The 22,245-nt window shown below is 46.6% G+C and overlaps 1 protein-coding gene and 1 long non-coding RNA gene across 4 annotated transcripts in view; one reads left to right on the plus strand and one right to left on the minus strand.

The window, feature by feature from the left end:
• Positions 1-219: 219 nt before the first annotated feature.
• LOC145532712 (uncharacterized) lies at positions 220-13,471 on the minus strand. Its single transcript, XR_014073477.1, has 2 exons — positions 12,303-13,471; positions 220-3,284 (listed from the first exon to the last, which is right to left on the minus strand). It is a non-coding gene; the product is annotated as an uncharacterized LOC145532712 (long non-coding RNA).
• The window catches only part of LOC145532705 (cardiotrophin-2-like), a 33,821-nt gene continuing 11,813 nt past the window's right edge, over positions 238-22,245 (plus strand). The window contains exons 1-2 of one of the 3 annotated variants that reach the window (XR_014073475.1): positions 238-1,206; positions 13,274-13,632. The gene's annotated coding sequence lies outside the window, so the exon portion shown is untranslated. Of the gene's footprint in view, positions 1,207-3,493; positions 3,945-13,273; positions 13,633-22,245 lie in introns of those variants that run through there. The other 2 variants (XR_014073474.1, XM_081558269.1) reach the window with 2 other exon arrangements.

Genomic DNA, 22,245 nt, shown 5'->3' on the forward strand with positions numbered 1-22,245 from the left:
CTCCTTCTCCCAGTGGAACCCCGCCCCTGCCCCCTCCTTCCCCACCACCTCCACTTTTCAGGACTAACATGCGCACGGCATGACGGAAGTAGTAGTCCGTCGGGCGACCGTGCTACCGTGGGATCAAAGGGATCCTGGGGTCAGCGGGAACTACACACAAGATGGCGGTGGACGTGCCAAGCCGGGAGTGGAGAATGCCGGGAGTTATAGTCCGGTTGCCCCAAGGCACCGGGTTGCAGAGCATCGAGGCGTGGGAACGATGACTACCAGCAAGATGGCCTTCTGCCCCGGCCAGACCTCCTTCCCAGTCACTCACAGGCCCTCCTGTCCACAACCCTCCGCGGGTGTGGTACCTGAGGGGAGTCGCAGTCCATCTGCTGCCTTCCCGCTGCCATTTCTACTTTTCAGGAACAATGGAAAGGAACGAGGACTACAAGCAAGATGGCGAAAGAGGGGCGGACACCAGACTATTAGTCCATCTTATGAGGTGCGATGGGAATAGTAGTTTCCTAGCCTTCTAGAGTTCCTTAAGAATGGCAGGACCAAGAGTATAAGGAGACGACCATACGAATGGCAGGCAACCTAGCCTCTCGCGGTCGCCTGACTCTACCACCTTGGCACCTCGCCCACCTGTAACATCGAAATTCCCCTCTTGTTGGCGTAAAGCTTGAGGAGAGTTGCAGTCTTCCCGGCTCCCTTCTATCCTTTTCCACCAGACAATGGAAGGGGAAAGGGGCGGGGTCTACCACCACAGATGGCCCCTGGAGGAAAGGGGAGACGGTGACCTGGGACTTGTACTTCATGCGCTAAGGCTACTCCCTGTGGAAACAGGAGAAAAGACTACAAGAAACGTGGCGGCCTAGCACATCCTCTGCGCCAGTGCCTCCTGGGGGACCTAGTCCCCTCCGTAGCTCAACAGAGAAAGGACGTGGGCTGTTGAAATGTGCATCACCACCGACAGTCCAAATTGAGAACGGACGGAAACGGAGAGTCTCTTTCCTTCTCTCCTCGCCACCCGCTTCTGACGACCTACCGGGAAATGTACTCTCATGGCTTCACTCGCTAGTGGAGGGGAAGAATTTCTGTCGCCAGTGGGGATCAATGCGGGTGAGGGAGAAAAGACGTCCGAGAGATTCAGGAATCTGTAATATCCGCCTCCCCGTGTGGCGAGGACTTCATCTGTCAGGGGAAGGCTCTTCAAGGAAGGTAACAGTAATCGGTATTGTGGCGACAAGGGAGGCGCGGTTGTTGGCGAAAGTAGTGTGACGCTGTTGTCCCTTGGAAAGCTTTGGCGCCTCCCACCTGATGCTTGTTCCCCCAAACCTCAGAGAATCGGTAGCTTCCAAGTCAGGAGAGCACCAGGGAAAAGGCTCTGGAGTCATACGAAATCCCCACCCCTCCTTGGAAAGTCACCAAACCTCGATTTTTCTCATCTGAAAAATGGGGATAAGGATACCTACCTCGAAGCAGAGTGTTAAGACAATGTTCGCGAAAATGCCCACCTTCAGGGCCTGACACAGGGCACGTGTTGGTAGTCCCTTTCTCAGGGTCCTTCCAGCCCTGCTGTTTTGGGATCCCAGGTGTCCATCATGCCGGAAGGAGTTAGCTCCTGGGAGAAGAAAACTGTGCCAGGCAGTCTACCCCATCTTGAGCCGCACCCCCTCCTCCCCCGCCCCTCATCTGGGTCCTTCGGTGTCCACTACCGGTTACTGCTCCTAGGGGGCGCCCATTCTCCGTTTGCCTGAGATGCAACAACCTGATCCGATTCCTCAAGCTGAAGTTGTGGGCGCTACAAATTGCCCACCCAGTCTTGGAGGCACCCCTGCCCCCTCGCCAGGACCCCACCCCCTCCCCGCTAGACACCTCAGCTGCCGAGGCAAACGGGCCTGCTTTCTACCAGTGTACCTTCTCACCGTGCCTTAATCTTCCTCCTCTGCCTGCAAAACTATTCACTCTTGACCCCTGTGCTTCCCCCTCTTTTCTGTGCCTTGCGGACGATATGGTGAGTGTGCTTTTTCTGGCAGGGAATCCAACGCAGGCTGGCGGGTGTGATGTGACGTCCTAAGTGTGCAGGGACTGGCCTCAGGATGAACTGAGAGGCTGCTTCTAGCTCACAGTGTGTTTGGGAAATCCTTGACTCCCGGAAGATTGTTTCCTCTTTGGCCTCAGTGCTTTAGTTTGGGTTTGCATGATTCCGCAGGGATTTTTCTGGAGCCAGTCCCTCTACCTATTAGGTTCTTCCCTTCCACCCTTCTCACCGCTGCACCCAGTTAAATATTCATCTTTCAAGTTTGTGTCTCAACGAAGCTTTCATGTGTGTAATTCCCAGATGAGAGTCATTTGACTCTTCTTCTAGATATAAACTTTATGAAGGCTCCGTGTCTCATGTGCTTTCAGCATCTCATTTGATCCTGGTAAGAATCCTGTTTACGATCTCATTTTATAGATGAGGAAACTGGGAATGAATGAGTGATAAAGCTAGGACTCAGAGCTTCTCTGGCGGTCTGTCTAGTGGTAAGGAATTCGCCTGCTAATGCAAGAGACCCGGGTTTCAACCCTGGTCTGGGAAGATCCCACATAATGCAGAGAAACAAAGCCCGTGCGCCAGAACTTCCGAGCCCAGGCACCTAGAGCCTGTGCTCCCTTACCAAAAGAAGCTACCCCAACGAGAAGCCTGCCCACCCCAACAAAGAGTAGCCCGTGCCACAACTGGAGAAAGCCTGCATGCAGCAATAAAGACCCAGCACAGCCAAAAATAAATAATACACAAATAAATGAAATAAAGTATAGAAAGGAATGTAAAATTATGAGGAAAAATAATTAGTATCATAAAATGATTTTTTCTAAAATAGCTAGGATTCCCAAGGCCTCAGAGCCCATCTTCAGAGCTATAGCATCTGCCAGTTGATCATGTCCAGCCTCTGTGTGTTACATTTGGCAGAGCAACCACACATTTCTTTCACTTGGAATCCAGCAACACTGAGTCTGCATTCTTTGTATCCTTGAACAAGAAACAGCTGTTGCAGAATTGTGGCTGCCCCTTTTGGATAAGACAAGTACTCGCCAGAAACGCCCAGTCTTAATCCAGCTTGCTTCAGTCCTAGCAGAAGCACTACTGGCCCCACTTCATTAAATGAGACCCAAACATAAACCTACTGAAGGTCAAGGCGATTTCTTACACTCTATAGAGCACTTCAGGGCCAGATGGTGTGCCTGCACCCCTAGCTGGCTGGATAGAGAGATGGCTGAGTGTGACTGCATACAGAGATAGAGGAGAACTTTTGCTTTTCACTTTATAACGTACTCTGCTGTTTGACATTTTTACCATGAGCAGATATTATTTGTATATACTTAAGGAAAGGCTAATAGAGTTCTGCCAAGAGAATGCACTGGTCATAGCAAACACCCTCTTCCAACAACACGAAAGAAGACTCTACACATGGACAGCACCAGATGGTTGACACTGAAATCAGATTGATTCTATTCTTTGCAGCCAAAGATGGAGAAGCTCTATCCAGTCAGCAAAACCAGACTGGGAGGTGACTGTGGCTCGGGTCATGAACTCCTTCTTGCCAAATTCAGACTGAAATTGAAGAAAGTGGAGAAAAACCACTAGACCGTTCAGGTATGACCTCAATCAAATCCCTTATGACTACACAGTGGAAGTGAGAAATAGATTTAAGGGACTAGATCTGGTAGAGTGCCTGATGAACTGTGGGTGGAGCTTTGTGACACTGTACAGAAGACAGGAATCAAGACCATCCCCAAGAAAAAGAAATGCAAACAAGCAAAATGGCTGGCTGAGGAGGCCTTACAAATAGCTATGAAAAGACGGGAAGCGAAAAGCATCGGAGAAAAGGAAAGATATACCCATTTGAACGCAGAGTTCCAAAGAAAAGCAAAGCGAGATAAGAAAGCCTTCCTCAGTGATCAATGCAAAGAAATAGAGGAAAACAATAGAATGGGAAAGACTAGACATCTCTTTAAGAAAATTAGAGATGCGAAGGGAACATTTCATGCAAAGATGGACTCGATAAAGGACAGAAATGGTATGGACCTAACAGAAGCAGAAGCTACTAAGAAGAGGCGGCAAGAATACACAGAAAATCTGTACAAAAAAGATCTTCAGGACCCAGATAATCACGATGGTGTGATCACTCACCTAGAGCCAGACATCCTGGAATGTGAAGTCAAGTGGGCCTTAGAAAGCATCACTACGAACAAAGCTAGTGGAGGTGATGGAATTCCAGTGGAGCTATTTCAAATCGTAAAAGATGACGGTGTGAAAGTGTTGCACTCAATATGCAAGCAAATATGGAAAACTCAGCAGTGGCCACAGGACTGGAAAAGGTCAGTTTTCATTCCAATCCCAAAGAAAGGCAATGGCAAAGAATGCTCAAACTACCACACAATTGCACTCATCTCACATGCTACTAAAGTAATGCTTAAGATTCTCCAAGCCAGGCTTCAGCAATACATGAACTGTGAACTTCCAGATGTTCAAGCTGCTTTTAGAAAAGGCAGAGGAACCAGAGATCAAATTGCCAACATCCGCTGGATCGTTGAAGAAGCAAGAGAGTTCCAGAAAAACATCTACCTCTGCTTTATCGACAATGCCAAAGCCTTTGACGGTGTGGATCACAATAAACTGTGGAAAATTCTGAAAGAGATGGGAATACCGGGCCACCTGACCTGCCTCTTGAGAAACCTGTATGCAGGTCAGGAAGCAACAGTTAGAACTGGACATGGAACAACAGACTGGTTCCAAATAGGAAAAGGAGTACATCAAGGCTGTATATTGTCTCCCTACTTATTTGACTTATATGCAGAGTACATCATGAGAAACACTGGGCTGGAGGAAGCACAAGCTGGAATCAAGATTTCCAGGAGAAATATCAAAAACCTCAGATATGCAGATGACACCCCCCTTATAGCAGAAAGTGAAGAGGAACTAAAGAGCCTCTTGATGAAGGTGAAAGAGGAGAGTGAAAAAATTGGCTTAAAGCTCAACATTCAGAAAACTAAGATCATGGCATCCGGTCTCATCACTTCCTGGCAAACAGATGGGGAAACAGTGGAAACTGTGGCTGACTTTATTTTGGGGGGCTCCAAAATCACTGCAGATGGTGATTGCAGCCATGAAATTAAAAGATGCTTACTCCTTGGAAAGAAAGCTATGACCAACCTGCTGCTGCTGCTGCTGCTGCTAAGTCGCTTCAGTCGTGTCCGACTCTGTGCGACCCCATAGACGGCAGCCCACCAGGCTCCGCCGTCCCTGGGATTCTCCAGGCAAGAATACTGGAGTGGGTTGCCATTTCCTTCTCCAGTGCATGAAAGTGAAAAGTGAAAGTGAAGTCGCTCAGTCGTGTCCGACTCTTAGCGACCCCATGGACTGTAGCCTACCAGGCTCCTCCGTCCATGGGATTGTCCAGGCAAGAGTACTGGAGTGGGGTGCCATTGCCTTCTCCATTCAAATTCTCTAAGGAACATTTTTTCTCCATAGTTTCTCCTGTGACTGACTAGAAACGATTCTTCACAGCCAATTCTTCTTTCAACCTGTACATTTGATCACTTCCCATGACATGCCTAAGTTTTTAAACATAGCCTTAATTTTGATCAAAACACTGCACAGCATTTATTTTATAACTCCTTAGTTAACAAATTAAAAGTGAAAATCAAATTATTTTAACTTGGAGACATAAGATCTGTAATAATACACTGAAAAAGCCATAGAACACATACAGTAAAACTGTATTCACTTACCATTTGATACACCTCATATTCTTGATTCTAAGGGATGTATTTTCATGTATTTTACATTTCCTGAAATTTTATAATTGATGTCAAAAGAAACCAGCTCACTTCCATATGAAGAACACATGTTCTATGTGTATGGAAACCTAGACAGCATATTAAAAAGCAGAGGCATTACTTTGCCAACAAAGGTCCATCTAGTCAAGGCTATGGGTTTTCCAGTGGTCATGTATGGATGTGAGAGTTGGACTATAAAGAAAGCTGAGCACCGCAGAATTGATGCTTTTGAACCGTGGTGGTGCAGAAGACTCTTGAGAGTCCCTTGGACTGCAAGGAGATCCAACCAGTCCATCCTAAAGGAGATCAGTCCTGGGTGTTCATTGGAAGCACTGATGTTGAAGCTGAAACTCCAATACTTTGGCCACCTGATGCGAAGAGCTGACTCATTGGAAGGGACCCTGATGCTGGGAAAGATTGAGGGCAGGAGGAGAAGGGGACAACAGAGGATGAGATGGCTGGAAGGCATCACCATCTTGATGGACATGGGTTTGGGTGGACTCAGGGAGTTGGTGATGGACAGGGAGAGCTGGCATGCTGCGGTTCATGGGGTCACAAAGAGTCGGACACAACTGAGCAACTGAATGGAACTGAACTGAACTGAAAATAGGCTTCCCCAGTGGCTCAGCAGTAAAGAATCTGCCTGTGATGCAGGAGACACAGGTTCAACCCCTGGTTGGGGAAGATCTGCTGCAGGAAGGCATGACAACCCACTCCAGTATTCCTGCATAGAGAATCCCATGGACCGAGGAGTCTGGCAGGCTACAGTCCGTACCGTCGCAAAGAATCGGATACGACTGAAACGATTGAGCAGGCACGCTTAAAATATGAGTTGCAAATACTATAATCCAGCCACAGTGACACTAAAATATAAAAACAACAGTCAGACCTTCTCAGTGATAAGTGAACTCAGGGTTTAGAGCACCCACAAGTCCCTTTTCATTTGCACAAAACATTTCTGTCTTCTGTCCACCTCATTTACACATTTTGTCTAAGAACCATCGGAAAGATGGTTTATGGCACTCGGTGGTGGTGGTTTCCTATATGAGGGGCGGGGGCTGCAGACCACATTGAGAAACAGGTGCACCATTCAGTCTCCAGTGAGGAGCTGCTGAAAAGCGAGGGAGGGCTCCTGCCGGCGCTCAGAACTATCCACAACCTTGGACTGAGCTCACTGAATTCAGGAGCTGGAGCAGCCCATTGATCTGGAAGTTCCTTTGCAGCAGTGGGTGGTGCTCTTCTAAAAGATCCAGATCTCTCCTGGATTTGTGTAGAAGGTCATAGCTTCTGTATCAGTCAGAGTAGGTGAAGTTATGCTGCAGTAACAAAGAACACCCACGTTTGGGTGGCTTACAACAACTAAGGGCTGTTTCAGGCTCAGGCTGTATGTCTAGTGTTGGTCAGTGGGGAGAGGTCTGCTTATTCTAGTTACCCAGGGATTAAGGCCAAGGGAAGAGGCTCCATCTGGATATGAGCTTCCATACTCACCATCCAATCACCGATGAACTGAGGGAGAAGGGCTCAGTGAAACATGGCCTGGCTTTTATAGCGTCTGCCCAGAAGTGACACAGGACAGTTGTGCTCACATTGTATTGACTAATCCACAGCCTTCCCTAATTTCAAAGTGGGCAGAGACAGGAACTCTTTGCACTTTCTGCCTGGAAGGAGAAGAACTACAATGCCTGTGAGTGTATGTTAAGTCATTTCAGTCATGTCTGAGTCTTTGCAACCCTATGGACTGTAGCCTGCCAGGCTCCTCTGTCCATGGGATTCTCCAGGCAAGAACATTGGAATGGGTTGCCATGTCCTCCTCCAGGGCATCTTCCCAACCCAGGGATCAAATCCACATCTCTTACGTCCCGTGCATTGGTAGTCAGATGCTTTACCACTAGCACTCCCTGGGAATGCCTGTAAACAGCCTTAATGACAAACACAGCTTTCTGTGGCTCCTAGTGGAAGGGACAGCCATCATGTAGCAGATTATCTGGGCAAGCGCCCGCTATAAGACATGCACTGATGGAGCTCTTTTGTTGGTCACATGGGACACTACACAGAAAGCAGAGAAGAGGGCCTTCCCTGGTGGTCTGTTGGTTAAGAAACGGCCTTCCAACGCAGGTGAAGTGGTTGGATTGGGGAACTAAGATCCCACATGCCACAGGGCAAGTAAGTTCTCAGTCGAACTGCTGAGCCCATGTGCTTTTCGCTAGCGAGAAGCCTGTGCATTGCAATGAAAGGGCCTGCATGTCACAACTAAGACCGAAAGCAGCCAAATAAATAGTTTTTTAAAAAAGCAGAGAGGAGTTTAATTTACACTGAAATATGGTGGGCAATGAAGAGAAAATGCCTCTGTAAGAGGTTGACAGTCACCCCTGCAATTAGTAATCCCTGAAAACAAGGCTCCACAAAAGTTGCCAGGGTCTGGTTAATGAGAGTTCTGAAAGTAAACCACCCAACCGTGGGTGTGGCTTCAAATGGTCACAGAACACTTCAGTAGCGTTCATTGTCCAGTATCCCTGGAGGGTCTGATGTCAACAGTAGCTGAATTTCTCCTGTCAGTGGGTGTTGCCAGTATAAACTTCTCCCCAGACCTCATCAAATTTATCACATAGATACTATCACATTTCTTTTTAGAGTTGTACACTTCTAGTGGGGCTTCCCAGATAGGACTAGTGGTAAAGAATCCATCTGCCAATGCAGGAGACGTAGGGCGCTCAGGTTCCATCTGTGGGTGGGGAAAATTCCCTGGAGGAGGGCAAGGCAATCCACTCCAGCATTTTTGCCTGGAGAATCCCATCGACAGAGGAGCCTGGTGGCCTGCAGTCCATAGGGTCACAAAGAGGCGCACTCAACTGAAGCACCTTAGCGGGGACTGAGGCAACCTAGCCCACATGCAGGCACCCTTCTCACTGAGAGCTGGGATGGAAGCTCTAAGTCTGTTCCTGCAGCAGGGGCTTTCAACATTGGAAAAGTTTGTTTCTTTTTTAAAGGCGTTTGAAATCATCAACGTGCTGATATTCTTTCTGACCATGCTGGGTCTTTGTTGCTGCATGTGGGTTTTCCCGAATTGGACCACTCTTCCTTGTGCTGCCCTATTTCTCACTGCAGTGGCTTCTCTTGTCGTGGAGCACAGGCTCGAGGGCTCATGGGCTTCAGCAGTTGTGGCACACAGGCTCAGCTGCATGTGGGTCTTCCCGGGGCAGGGATTGAACCCATGTCCCCTGCATCGGCAGACAGGTTCTTAACCACTTGACCACCAAGGAAGTTCCCTTTTTGACCCTTTTGAATATTGAAGCAGACAAATCACTGGACTACGCTTGCAAAGAAACCCCACACAGTTGGAAATAAATGATGTTAAAAATCTTCTGGAAAATGTGGTTGAGGACCACCGCTGCTAGATCAGATAAATGGATATTAAGCTCCTCTTGTGGGTCAGACCCTATGCTAGGCAGCTGTGCTGTGCTGTGCTTAGTTGCTCAGTCGTTTCCAACTCTTGCCAGGCTCCTCTGCTGGTGGGGATTCTCCAGTCAAGAATACTGGAGTGGGTTGCAGTTTCCTCCTCTGGGGGATCTTCCCAACCCAGGGATCAAACCCAGGTCTCCCCAATCACAGGCCGATTCTTTCCTGTCTGAACCACCAGGGAAGCCCCATGCTAGGCAGCTAGGATGCAAAATTCCTGACCTAATCCAGAGTGAGCTGGGAGCCTCAGGCCTTTGTCCATTTAGAGATGAGCATTTGAGATTTAGTCTTCCAGAAATCTAGGATCTGTAAGACCGTGGCCTCCTGCACAATACTGTATTCTTCCATTTACCTGTATTCTTCCAAATTCTTCCAAATATTCTTCTTCCAGAGCTCCATGGAAAACTCTGAATTCTCATGTAATTCTTCCATTAGCTGCTGCTAGGCCTCCTGCCTTCATTCCCTTCCTGGAATGTGCTTAACTTCACCCCCCTCTCTAGGCCCAGAGTGTGTGGGTGCTAAGTCACTTCAGTCGGGTCAGATTCGTTGCGACCCTATGGACTGTATCCCACCAGCCCTCCTCGGTCTATAGGATTTTCCAGGCAAGAATACTGGAGTGGGTTGCCATGCCCTCTTCCAGCGGATCTTCCCCACCCAAGGATGGAATCCACATCTCTTATATCTCCTGCATTGGCAGGCGGAGGTTCTTTACCACTAGTGCCATCTGGGAAGCCCAGGGCAGCCGCCTAAACTCTTAACTGGTCATCCACAGATATTAGGAAGCCCTGAGGGCTTAGATCTCAGCTGCCTAAAGCTCTCTCTTCCATTAGAATGATCTGAATTCCACTAGATTTGCTTAAGCAAGGGTCAATCCAACTCTTACATCTATACACGACCACTGGAAAAACCATAGCTTTGACTATAGGGACTTTAGTCAGCAAAGCGATGTCTTTGCTTTTTATTATGCTGTCTAGGCTGGTCATAGTTTTCCTTCCAAGGAACAAGCATCTTTTGATTTCATGGCTGCAGTCACCATCTGCAGTGACTTTGGAGCCCAAGAAGATAAAATCTGTCACTGCTCCCACTTTTCCCCTTTCTACTTGCCATGAAGTGATGGGACCGGATGCCGTGATCTTAGTATTTTGAATGTCAGGTTTAAGCCAGCTTTTTCGCTCTCTGCTTTCACCCTCACCAAGAGGCTCTTTAGTTCCTCTTCATTTTCTGCCAGTAGGGTGGTATTATCTGCTTCTCTGAGGTTTTTGATATTTCTCCTGGCAATATTGATTCCAGCTTGTGAGTCATCCAGCCTGCATTTTGCATGATGTACTCTGCATAAAGTTAAATAAACAGAGTAACAATATATAGCCTTGTTGTACTCCTTTCCCAATTTTGACCCGGTTGGTTGTCCTTTATTGAGCCTCATAAAGGTTTCTCAGGAAATAGCTAAGTTGGTCTGGTAGTTCCATCTCTAAGAATTTTCCATGGTTTGCTGAGATCCACACTGTCAAAGGCTTTCCAGTAGTCAATGAAGCCGAAATAGATGTTTCTTCTGTAATTCCCTTGCTTTCTCTATGATCCAGCTAATGTTGGCAATTTGATCTCTGGTTCCTCTGCCTTTTCTAAACCCAGCTTATCCATCTGGAAGTTCTCAGTTCATATACCACTGAAGCCTAGCTTGAAGGATTTTGAGCATGACTGTACTAGCACATGAAATGAGTGCAGATGTGCTGTGATCTGAGAATTCTTTGGCACGGCCCTTCTTCGGGATGGGAAGGAAAACTGACCCTTTCCAGTCCTGGAGCCACTGCTGAGTTTTCCAAATTTGCTGACATATTGAGTGCAGCACTTTAACAGTATCATCTTTTAGGATTTGAAATAGCTCCAACTAGAATTCGGTCGCCTCCGATAGCTCTGTTCATAGTAATGCTTCCTAAGGCCCACTTGACCTCACGCTCCAGGATGTCTGGCTCTAGGTTAGTGACCACACCATCGTTGATACCCAGGTCATTAAGACCTTTTTGTAGTTCGTCTGTGTATTCTTGCCACCTCTTCTTAATCTCTTCTGCTTCTGTTAGGTCCTTACTGTTTCTGTCCTTTTTCATGCCCATCTTTGCATGAAATGTTCCCCTGATCTCTCCAGTTTTCTTGAAGAGATCTCTATAGTCTTTCCCATTCTATTGTTTTCTGATTTCTTTGCATTGTTCATTTGAGAAGGCCTTCTTATCTCTCCTTACTATTCTCTGGAACTCTGCAATCATTTGGGTATATCTTTCCTTCTCTTTTCTCTTCTTTTTACTTCTCTTCTTTCCTCAGCTATTTTTAAAGCCTCCTCAGACAATCACTTTGCCTTCTTGCATTTCTTTGGGATGATTTTAGTCAGTGCGTCTTGTACAATGTCACAAACCTCTGTCCGTAGTTCTTCAGGCAGGCTGTCTACCTGATCTAATTCCTTCAATCTGTTAGTCACCTCCACTGTATAATCACTGATAGCTCAGATGGTAAAGACTCCGCACTGCAGGAGACCCCGGCTCGATTCCTGGGTCGGGAAGATCCACTGGACCAGGGATAGGATAACCACTCCAGTATTCTTGGGCTTCCCTTGTGGCTCAGCTCGTAAAGAATAAGCCTGCAATGCAGGAGACCTGAGTTCAATCCCTGGGTTGAGAAGATACCCTGGAGAAGGGAAAGGCTACCCATTCCAGTATTGTTCTATGGACTGTATACTCTATGGGGTTACAAAGATTCGAACACAACTGAGCGACTTACACTTTCACTGTATAATTATAAGGGATTTGATTTAGGTCACAGCTGAATGGCCTCGTGGTTTCCCTTACTTTCTTTAATTTAAGGCTGAATTTTGCATTAAGGAGCCAATGATCTGAGCCACAGTCAGCTCTAGGACTTGTTTTTACTGACTGTATAGAGCTTCTCCATTTTTGGCTGAGAAGAATACAATCGATCTGATTTCAGTATTGACCATCTGGTGATGTCCATGTGTAGAGTTGTCTCGTGTGTTGTTGGAAGAGAGTGTTTACTATGACCAGTGTGTTCTCTTGACAAAACTCTGTTAGCTTTTGCCCCGCTTCATTTTATACTTCAAGGCCAAACTTGCCTGTTACTCCAGATATCTTTTGACTTCCTATTTTGCCTTCCAATTCCCCATGATGAAAAGGACATCTTTACATCTGTTTTTTTTTCTTTTGGTGTTAGTCCCAGAAAGTCTTGTGGATCTTTATACAACAGTCAACTTCAGCTTCTTCGGCATTAGTGGTTGGTGCACGTTTGCTAAGTCGCTTCAATCGTGTCCAGCTCTTTTTGACCCTATGGAATGCAACCTACTGGACTCCTCTGTCCATGGGATTCTCTAGGCAAGAATACTGGAGTGGGTGGCTGTGCCTTCCTCCAGGGGATCTTCCCGACCCAGGGATCAAATCCACATCTTTTAAGTCTCCTGCCTTGGCAGGCGGGTTCATTACCACGAGAGGCTCCTTAGGACCTATGCAATGTCTGAGTGGGAATCAGCAATCTATATTTGTAAGACTAACCCAGGGGATTCTTTTTTCCACTGAAATCTAGAATGAGACTCAGTGTGGAGATCTGGCCTTACCTCGGTGCAGGGCCCTGTGGGGCTCCTGGACACAAGGTCTTTGTGTCCTCCCTTTTTTTATTTTTATATATTTGTTTACTAGGCTGCACTGGGTTGAAACATGTGGGATCTAGTTCCCTGACCAGGTATCAAACCCGGGCCCCCAGCACTGGGACCATGGGGTCCCAGCCACTGGCCACGAGGGAAGTCCCCTCCTCCATTTCTTTGATTATGCCAAACAGCCTTCTTTCAGGCTCCATGGCCTTCCCTGAGTTCTAATGGGGAGATTCAAGCAGTTGTTCATTAGGGAAGGGCAGGGATGTAAAACCTGGGAGAAGCCAAGAAAATGAAAGTAGCCTTGGGGCCAGAGCCTGATTCCCCATCAAGGGATGCACACAATATCTTTGAGCTATTTTGCAGATCCTGAAATCCCCGCTAGGTGGGAGAATTTGATGGTTAACAATGGTATCCTGCCCACAAGCATGTAGACAGCTGACCCGTTGGACCTGAAGTTTGAGACCATGGACTCCTACTTACCTCACCACCAACCCATCAGAAGAATGTTCACGCTGTTGATGTGTGGCTAAGATAATATCATAAAGCAATAAAAGAAAAAAAGAAGCATGTCACGAATTGATCATGCCCTCTCTGAACAATTGCTATAAAACTTTTCACTCTCTTCCCCAGATGGGGGACAGATGGTTTTGAGGGCATGAACCCACTGTATCCCCCTTTGCCTTGCAAAGCAATAAAGTACTGCTTTTCTACTTTACCCAAAATTCTGTCTCTGAGATTTTTTTCGGCACTGGTGTACAAAGAAGCTGAGCTTTCAGCATCATCTCTAGCTTTGGGGCATTGTGTAACATCACCTCTTAGAAACTCAATTTTCTTACCTTTATGAGATGATTATTATTTTATTTTTCAAATGGTGAATATTTATTTATTTATGGCGTAGAGAGCGTAGCTGCTCCTCAGCATGTGGAATCTTCCTGGCCTAGGGATTGAACCCAAGTCCCCTGCACTGGCAGGGGGATTCTTTTCCACTGCACCACCAGGGAAATCCCCTCCTTTTCATTTTATTTTTTCTTGTCTTTTTGTTGTTGCTGTTGCTATTAGGCTGACTAAGTTCTTTACATTTTTAGATATTAATTCCCTTTAATATATGATTTTCAAACTTTTTCCTTCCTTTCCATAGGCTGTCTTTTCATTTTGTTAATTGCTTCTTCTGGCGTGCAGAAGCTTTTTAGTTTGATGTAGTCCAAGATGGAAATTCTGGATCAAGTGACTGGGGAAATATTCTCAGAAGGAGAATAGGATTATCAAGATATTTCAGTGATAAAATGCTGAGCAAGAATGTGGTCTCAACTGACCACATTTGATCTAGAGAAATTCTGGAGCCAAAATTGTATCACCAAGTTAATTTGACCACTGGCCAAATTCTTCCAGGAGGAGAGGTGCTGGGCAGTTCTCCAAAGGTGGGGGACTTGGGGGATGGGTGTACTGTTGGCAAAAGAATCTGGTGGGGGCACCAACAAGCTTCTCCTATTAAGTTCTCTTCATGCCAGTACAAATTCCCCAGGATTCTGCTTGATCATAATTTCTTAATTATTATCCCTCTTCTTAATCTCTTCTGCATCTGTCTTTGCCTTTTAATATGCTGTCTAGGTTTGTCATAGTTTTCCTTCCAAGGAAGAAGCATCTTTGAATATCATGGCTGCAGTCACCATCTGCAGTGACTTTGGAGCCCAAGAAGATAAAGTCTGTCACTGCTCCCATTTTTTCCCGTTCTACTTGCCATGAAGTGATGGGACCAGATGCCGTGATCTTAGTATTTTGAATGTGAGGTTTTAAGCAAGCTTTTTCGCTCTCCGCTTTCACCCTCATCAAGAGGTCTTTAGTTCCTCTTCATTTTCTGCCAATAGGGTGGTATTACCTGCTTCTCTGAGGTTTTTGATATTTCTCCTGGCAATATTGATTCCAGCTTGTGAGTCATCCAGCCTGCATTTTGCATGATGTACTCTGCATAAAGTTAAATAAACAGAGTAACAATATATAGCCTTGTTGTACTCCTTTCCCAATTTTGACCCGGTTGGTTGTCCTTTATTGAGCCTCATAAAGGTTTCTCAGGAAATAGCTAAGTTGGTCTGGTAGTTCCATCTCTAAGAATTTTCCATGGTTTGCTGAGATCCACACTGTCAAAGGCTTTCCAGTAGTCAATGAAGCCGAAATAGATGTTTCTTCTGTAATTCCCTTGCTTTCTCTATGATCCAGCTAATGTTGGCAATTTGATCTCTGGTTCCTCTGCCTTTTCTAAACCCAGCTTATCCATCTGGAAGTTCTCAGTTCATATACCGCTGAAGCCTAGCTTGAAGGATTTTGAGCATGACTGTACTAGCACATGAAATGAGTGCAGATGTGCTGTGATCTGAGAATTCTTTGGCACGGCCCTTCTTCGGGATGGGAAGGAAAACTGACCCTTTCCAGTCCTGGAGCCACTGCTGAGTTTTCCAAATTTGCTGACATATTGAGTGCAGCACTTTAACAGTATCATCTTTTAGGATTTGAAATAGCTCCAACTAGAATTCGGTCGCCTCCGATAGCTCTGTTCATAGTAATGCTTCCTAAGGCCCACTTGACCTCACGCTCCAGGATGTCTGGCTCAAGGTTAGTGACCACACCATCGTGGATACCCGGGTCATTAAGACCTTTTTTGTAGTTCATCTGTGTATTCTTGCCACCTCTTCTTAATCTCTTCTGCTTCTGTTAGGTCCTTACTGTTTCTGTCCTTTTTCATGCCCATCTTTGCATGAAATGTTCCCCTGATCTCTCCAGTTTTCTTGAAGAGATCGCTGTAGTCTTTCCCATTCTATTGTTTTCTGATTTCTTTGCATTGTTCATTTGAGAAGGCCTTGTTATCTCTCCTTACTATTCTCTGGAACTCTGCAAGCAGTTGGATATATCTTTCCTTCTCTTCTCCCTTGCTTTTCACTTCTCTTCTTTCCTCAGCTATTTTTAAAGCCTCCTCAGACAACCACTTTGCCTTCTTGCATTTCTTTTTCTTTGGGATGATTTTGGTCAGTGCCACTTGTACAATGTTACAAACCTCTGTCCATAGTTCTTCAAGCAGTCTGTCTACCAGATCTAATTCCTTGAATGTATTCGTCACCTCTACTGCATAATCACTGATAGCTCAGTTGGTAAAGACTCCGCACTGCAGGAGACCCCGGCTCGATTCCTGGGTCGGGAAGATCCACTGGACCAGGGATAGGATAACCACTCCAGTATTCTTCGGCTTCGTTTGTGGCTCATCTGGTAAAGAAGCTGCCTGCAATGTGGGAGACCAGAGTCCAATCCCTCGGTTGAGAAGATACTCTGGAGAAGGGAAAGGCTACCCATTCCAGTATTATTCCATGGACTGTATGGTCTATGGGGTCACAAAGAGTCGAACACAACTGAGCGACTTTCACTCTCACTGTATAATCATAAGGGATTTGGTTTAGGTCACAGCTGAATGGCCTCGTGGTTTCCCCTACTTTCTTTAATTTAAGGCTGAATTTTGCATTAAGGAGCCAATGATCTGAGCCACAGTCAGCTCCAAGACTTTTTTTTACTGACTGTATAGAACTTCTGCATTTTTGGCTGAGAAGAATACAATCGATCTGATTTCAGTATTGACCATCTGGTGATGTCCATGTGTAGAGTTGTCTCGCGTGTTGTTGGAAGAGAATGTGTGCTGTGACCAGTGTGTTCTCTTGACAAAACTCTGTTAGCTTTTGCCCTACTTCGTTTTGTTCTCCAAGGCAAAACTTGCCTGTTACTCCAGATATCTTTTGACTTCTGCTTTTGCATTCCAGTTTCCCATGTTGAAAAGGACATCTTTACACCTGTTTTTCTTTTTTCTTCTTTCGGTGTTAGTCCTAGAAATTCTTGTGGATCTTTATACAACAGTCAACTTCATCTTCTTCGGCTTTAGTGGTTGGTGCATGTTTGCTAAGTCGCTTCAATTGTGTCCAGCTCTTTCCGACCATATGAAGTGAAACCTACTAGACTCCCCTGTCCATGGGATTCTCCAGGGAAGAATACTGGAGTGGGTTGCTGTCCCTTCCTCCAGGGGATCTTCCCGACACAGGGATCAAATCCACATCTCTTAAGTCTCCTGCATTGGCAGGAGGGTTCATTACCAAGAGTGGCTCCTTAAGACCAATGGAATGTCTGAGTGGGAATCAGGAATCTATCTTGGTAACAGTAACCCAGGGAATTTTTCTCCACTGAATCTAGGATAAGACTCAGGGTGGAGATCTGGCCTTACCTCAGTACAGGGCCCTGTAGGGCTCCTGGACACAAGGTCTTTGTTTCCTCCCTTTTGTGTATATATATGTATATATATATTTGTTTACGAGGCTGCACTGGGTTAAAGCTTGTGGGATCTAGTTCCCGTACCAGGGCTCAAACTCGGGCCCCCTGCACTGGGACCATGGGGTCCCAGCCACTGGACCACGAGGGAAGTCCCCTCCTCCATTTCTTTGATTATACCAAACAGCCTTCTTTCAGGCTCCATGGCCTTCCCTGAGTTCTAATGGGCAGATTCAAAGAGTTGTTCATTAGGGAAAGGCAGGGATGCAAAACCTGGGAGAAGCCAAGAAAATGAAGAGTAGGCTTGGAGCCAGAGCCTGATTCCCCATCAAGGGATGCACACAGTATCTTTGAGCTATTTTGCAGATCCCGAAACCCCCTCTAGGTGGGAGAATTTGATGGTTAACAATGGTATCCTGCCCACAAGCATGTAGACACCTGACCAGTTGGACCTGAAGTTTGAGACCATGGACTCCTACTTACCTCACCACCAACCCATCAGAAGAATGTTCACGCTGTTGATGTGTGGCTAATACAATATCATAAAGCAATAAAAGAAGAAAAGAAGAAGCATGTCACGAGTTGATCATGCCCTCTCTGAACAATTGCTATAAAACTTTTCACTCTCTTCCCCAAATGGGGGACAGATGGTTTTGAGGGCATGAACCCACTGTGTCCCCCTTTGCCTGGCAAAGCAATAAGGTGCTCCTTTCCTACTTTACCCAAAACTCTGTCTCTGAGAATTTATTCAGCACTGGTGTACAAAGAAGCTGAGCTTTCAGCATCATCTCTAGCTTTGGGGCATTGTGTAACATCAGCTCTTAGAAACTCAATTTTCTGATCTGTATAAGATGATTCTTATTGTCTTTTTTACACGGTGAATGTTTATTCATTTATGGCGGTGAGAGCATAGTTGCTCCTCAGCACGTGGAATCTTCCTGGCCTAGGGTTTGAACCCAAGTCCCTTGCACTGGCAGGCGGGTTCTTATCCACTGTACCACCAGGGAAGTCCCCTCCTTTTCATTTTATTTTTCTTGTCTTTTTGTTGTTGCTGTTCCTATTAGGCTGACTAAATTCTTTACATTTTTATATATTAATCCCCGTTAATGTATGATTTTCAAACTTTTCCCTTCCTTTCCATAGGCTGTCTTTTCACTTTGTTAGTTGCTTCTGCTGGTATGCAGAAGCTTTTGAGCTTGATGTAGTCCAAGACGGAAATTCTGGATCAAGTGACTGGGGAAGTGTTCTCAGAAGGAGAATAGGGTTATCAAGGTACTTCAGTGACAAAATGCTGAGCAACAATGTGGTCTCAGCTGACCACATTTGATCTAGAGAAATTCTGGAGCCAAAATTGTACCACCAAGTTAATTTCACCGCTGGCCAAATTCTTCCAGGAGGAGAGGTGCTGGGCAGTTCTCCAGAGGTGGGGTAAAAAGGGGATGGGTGTACTGTTGGCAAAAGAATCTAGGTGGGGCACCAACAATGTCCTACAGTCCACTTTGGCAGTGTTCAGATCTACTTGCTTCTCCTAGTAATTTCTCTTCATGGCAGTACAACTTCCCCAGGATTCTGCTTGATCATAATTTCTGGATAAACTTAGGAAAGGAGGATTAGTTCTAGAAACACAACTGCTATCTCTCACCTCTTTCCTCTACATCCACTCATTCTAGCCCACCCCTTGCCTTCTGCTCCTGGCTTCAGCTAGTGTTCTGCTGGTCTCTACCCTTTGTCTGGGGGATTGATCCTGGGCCTCACTCCTCAAGGGTCTGAGTCCCTAGTTAGCATGCTTTATGAGCCCGTGACAATGGTACTTGCTCACTTAAAAATAAAGTTTAACATATGGGCTTCCCTGGGGGTCTAGTGGTTAAGAATCTAGCTGGCAATGCAGGGGACAGCAGTTCGATCCCTGGTCCTGGAAGATCTCACATGCCTCGGAGCACCTAAGTCCGAGAGCCACAACTACTGAGTCCATGTGCAGCCACCACTGAACCCTGTACAACTCGAGCCTGTGCTCCGCAACAAAAGAAGCCAGCGCGATTAAAAGCCCACAAACGTCAACAGGAAAATAGCCCTCGCTCTCTGAAACTAGAGAAAGCCGCCACACCACAATGAAGACCTGGTACAGCCAAAAATATAAAATAATAATAAATAAATACAATTGTTAAGAGAAAAAAAAAACCCCTCAGAATGGGTAGCTGGAGATATTCCAATGGATCACCTGAATGCTAAGCATATTCCTGCTGTCCCCCATTACATAGCGGTGGTGCTGTTTCCTCTTCTGACCATAGTCTGTTACCCTCTGCACATCCATATTGTTAGGGGAAGCACACTGACCGAAAGCGCCTACCCTAGCCAGATACCATAGTAACCATCTGTGTGAGTTATTTCACAGTAGGAAGTCCTAGAAAGGAAGATGGAACTAACAAGCCACCACCAACCGGAAGAGTTCAGGGAAGGTCAGAAGGAGATGCCATGCGCTCTACCACCTCCCAGAATCCTTCTTACTGGCATCCATCTTGGCTGAGCAATGTGTGCACCACCAGGAAGGATGCTGAATCACAGTGAATGGCCAAAGAAAATCTGGAAACGAATTCCATCACCATACAACCTGAGACTGGAAGCCACGTGGCAAATCAGTTCTCCTGGGTTCTCTTTCACTTCTGGTCTCTACCTGGGTGCCCCTTCTCAATACAGTCTATTGCTTTGTCAGCTCGTGTGTCTCCTTGGACAACTCATTCCAGAATGTTAGACAAGAGCCCCCTCTTGGGTCCTGGAAGGAGTCCCCCTCCTGCAACAGTGTGGCATGTCCTTTTGTTGCCTGCTGGTCTATTGGCAGGAGGAGACCCAAGTGACCAGGTGGCAGATGTACCTCAAAAATTAATGGGATTCTGGCTGCGTCGCCCGGTAGAAAGGTCCCTCTCCAAGCTAGGAATTAGACTCTGTAGACTCACAGGACCTAAAGTTGGGCGACTGTGAGCACAAATTCCACAAGGAGGTCACTGGGGATAATGCAAAGTGGGGGGATTTTTTTTTCTTGGTCTGAGCCTCATGACTTATGGGATCTCAGTTCCCTGACCAGGGACTGAACCTGGGCCACAGTAACGAAAGCCCAGAACGCCAACCACTAGACCACCAGGAAACTTCAACTTTCTTCTCATTTTGAAGTCGACACCCTAGTTTCCCATCTATGTTCTTCCACTTCCTCTGGCCCTTCTCATCAAGCCCAGAGCTGCTCTGGAAGTAGAGGTTAAACTTAGCTGGATTCCAGGGAGTGCCAAGCACCAGGTTGGGACTGGGTTGGAACCTAGACACAGAGCAGTGCTGACTCTGTGCCTCCCATTCTCACTGTGGTGTCCAACCCTGTGTCCTCTGAATGGGACACCAAAGCAACTATGGGATGACAGGGACCAGGCCAGAGATCGGAGCCTGTTCTGAGTCCAAGGCCTCTACAATTTATTCTGTGTGATCTTGACAAGTCACTGAACCTCATCTGTAAAAGTGGCAACAATACCCATAAGACCTATTCCCAAGGTCATTACAAGGATTAAATGAGGTAATATATATGTATCAAGTGACCAGTGACATAATAGAGGCTAAAAAATGGGATTCATTTCCTTCCTCTGCACCTCATTTGTGAAATGTAGTCCCCTGTCAGTTTCCTGAGGAGAACCCAGGGGGCAAGGACTGTGGAAAGTCTCACAGATTGGAAAGTTTCAGGCTGGAGGCTGGAGACGGTGATAAAGGTAAAGAGCTCTGACTTTGGAGCCCAATTCAACTTCTAGCTGTGTGACCCAGAACTAATCACATAACCTTGCTGTGCCTCAGTTTTCCTCATCTGTGAAATGGGGAAACAGTGCTATCCACTCCATGGGGTTTTGTAAAGGACACGTTATCGTTTGGAAACAGCATAGAACAGGCCATTAGTCAGTGCCTAATGTTAGTGATGGGACTTCCCTGGCAGTCCAGTAATGAGGACTCTGCTTTCACTGCCAAGGACCTAGGTTCAATCCCTGGTCAGAGAACTAAAATTCCATAAGCCATGTGGCACAGCTGGAAGGAAAAAAAGTATTAGAGATGACGATGATGAAGACAGTTGAGCCACAAGACATGCCTTCCTGCAAGGCAGGATGCTACTGGGACTTGTTCCTCCCCATCCAGTCTCTGTAACAGTGCTCCAAAGGCTCACAGATTCAATGAATGGAGTAGACTGTGCTGCTCCTTCTGATGGTCCCTGCCTTGGGCCCCCATGCCCTCTCTGCTCGGTTGGCCCATCACTCTATCAAGACACGGCACTGACATAGGCATTCCCGGAGATCAGGTGCAGACCAGACTCCTTGGCCTGCTTTTGCAGAGCCCCCCAGTTGGAACCAGTATGTTCCTGCCTTCCTTCTCCCATTACTCATGGAGGTGTCTCCTTTTCGGGTGGCCTGCTGCTGGGGCCATGGAGAACACCCTGCCTCCTGTCACGGGGAGAGAGAGACCAAGAGATGGAGAACGACAGTGCGTGGTGATCAGTGAGTGGACGAGGGGAGCTTGGGGGCTCTGGGAGCGCTGAAGGGGCAGAGGAGAGGGAGAAAGCTTCCCTGAGAGCTGAAACTCAAGCTGAAGGTGAAAATATGAGAAGGATTGTCAAGTGAAGGAGGAGCAGGCTCACTCTCTATGCAGGGAGAGTCACAAGAGAGGGTAGTGCTGAGCAGGCATGCAAAGTAGGACACATGGGTGATGCAGAAGGTAGGGAAAAGCAAGAAGTAAGGTTCAAGGCTGCACAGGGACTTGGGACTGAAGGCCTTAAAAGCCAGACTACAGACTTGGGGTTTTGTCCTGAGGGCTCTGAGGAGTCAGGGAACGGTAAGGAGGTGGTGGGAGGGGGTAAGGTGACCCATGCTCTTTCGGTCCTGTCATATGTCACCAACAACCCATCTCTTTGCTCTGTCTAGCAGCTTTGTTTGTCCCTGAAACCTGCCAAGGATACTCCCAAACTCAGGGCCTTTGCACTGGTTTTTCTCTTTGCTTGGAGAGGTAGGAGTGAAGATTCACAC

This window comes from Giraffa tippelskirchi, chromosome 13 (genome assembly GCF_054371585.1).
Source record: "Giraffa tippelskirchi isolate mGirTip1 chromosome 13, T2T-mGirTip1v1.2.pri, whole genome shotgun sequence".
NCBI classification, from domain to species: domain Eukaryota; kingdom Metazoa; phylum Chordata; class Mammalia; order Artiodactyla; family Giraffidae; genus Giraffa; species Giraffa tippelskirchi.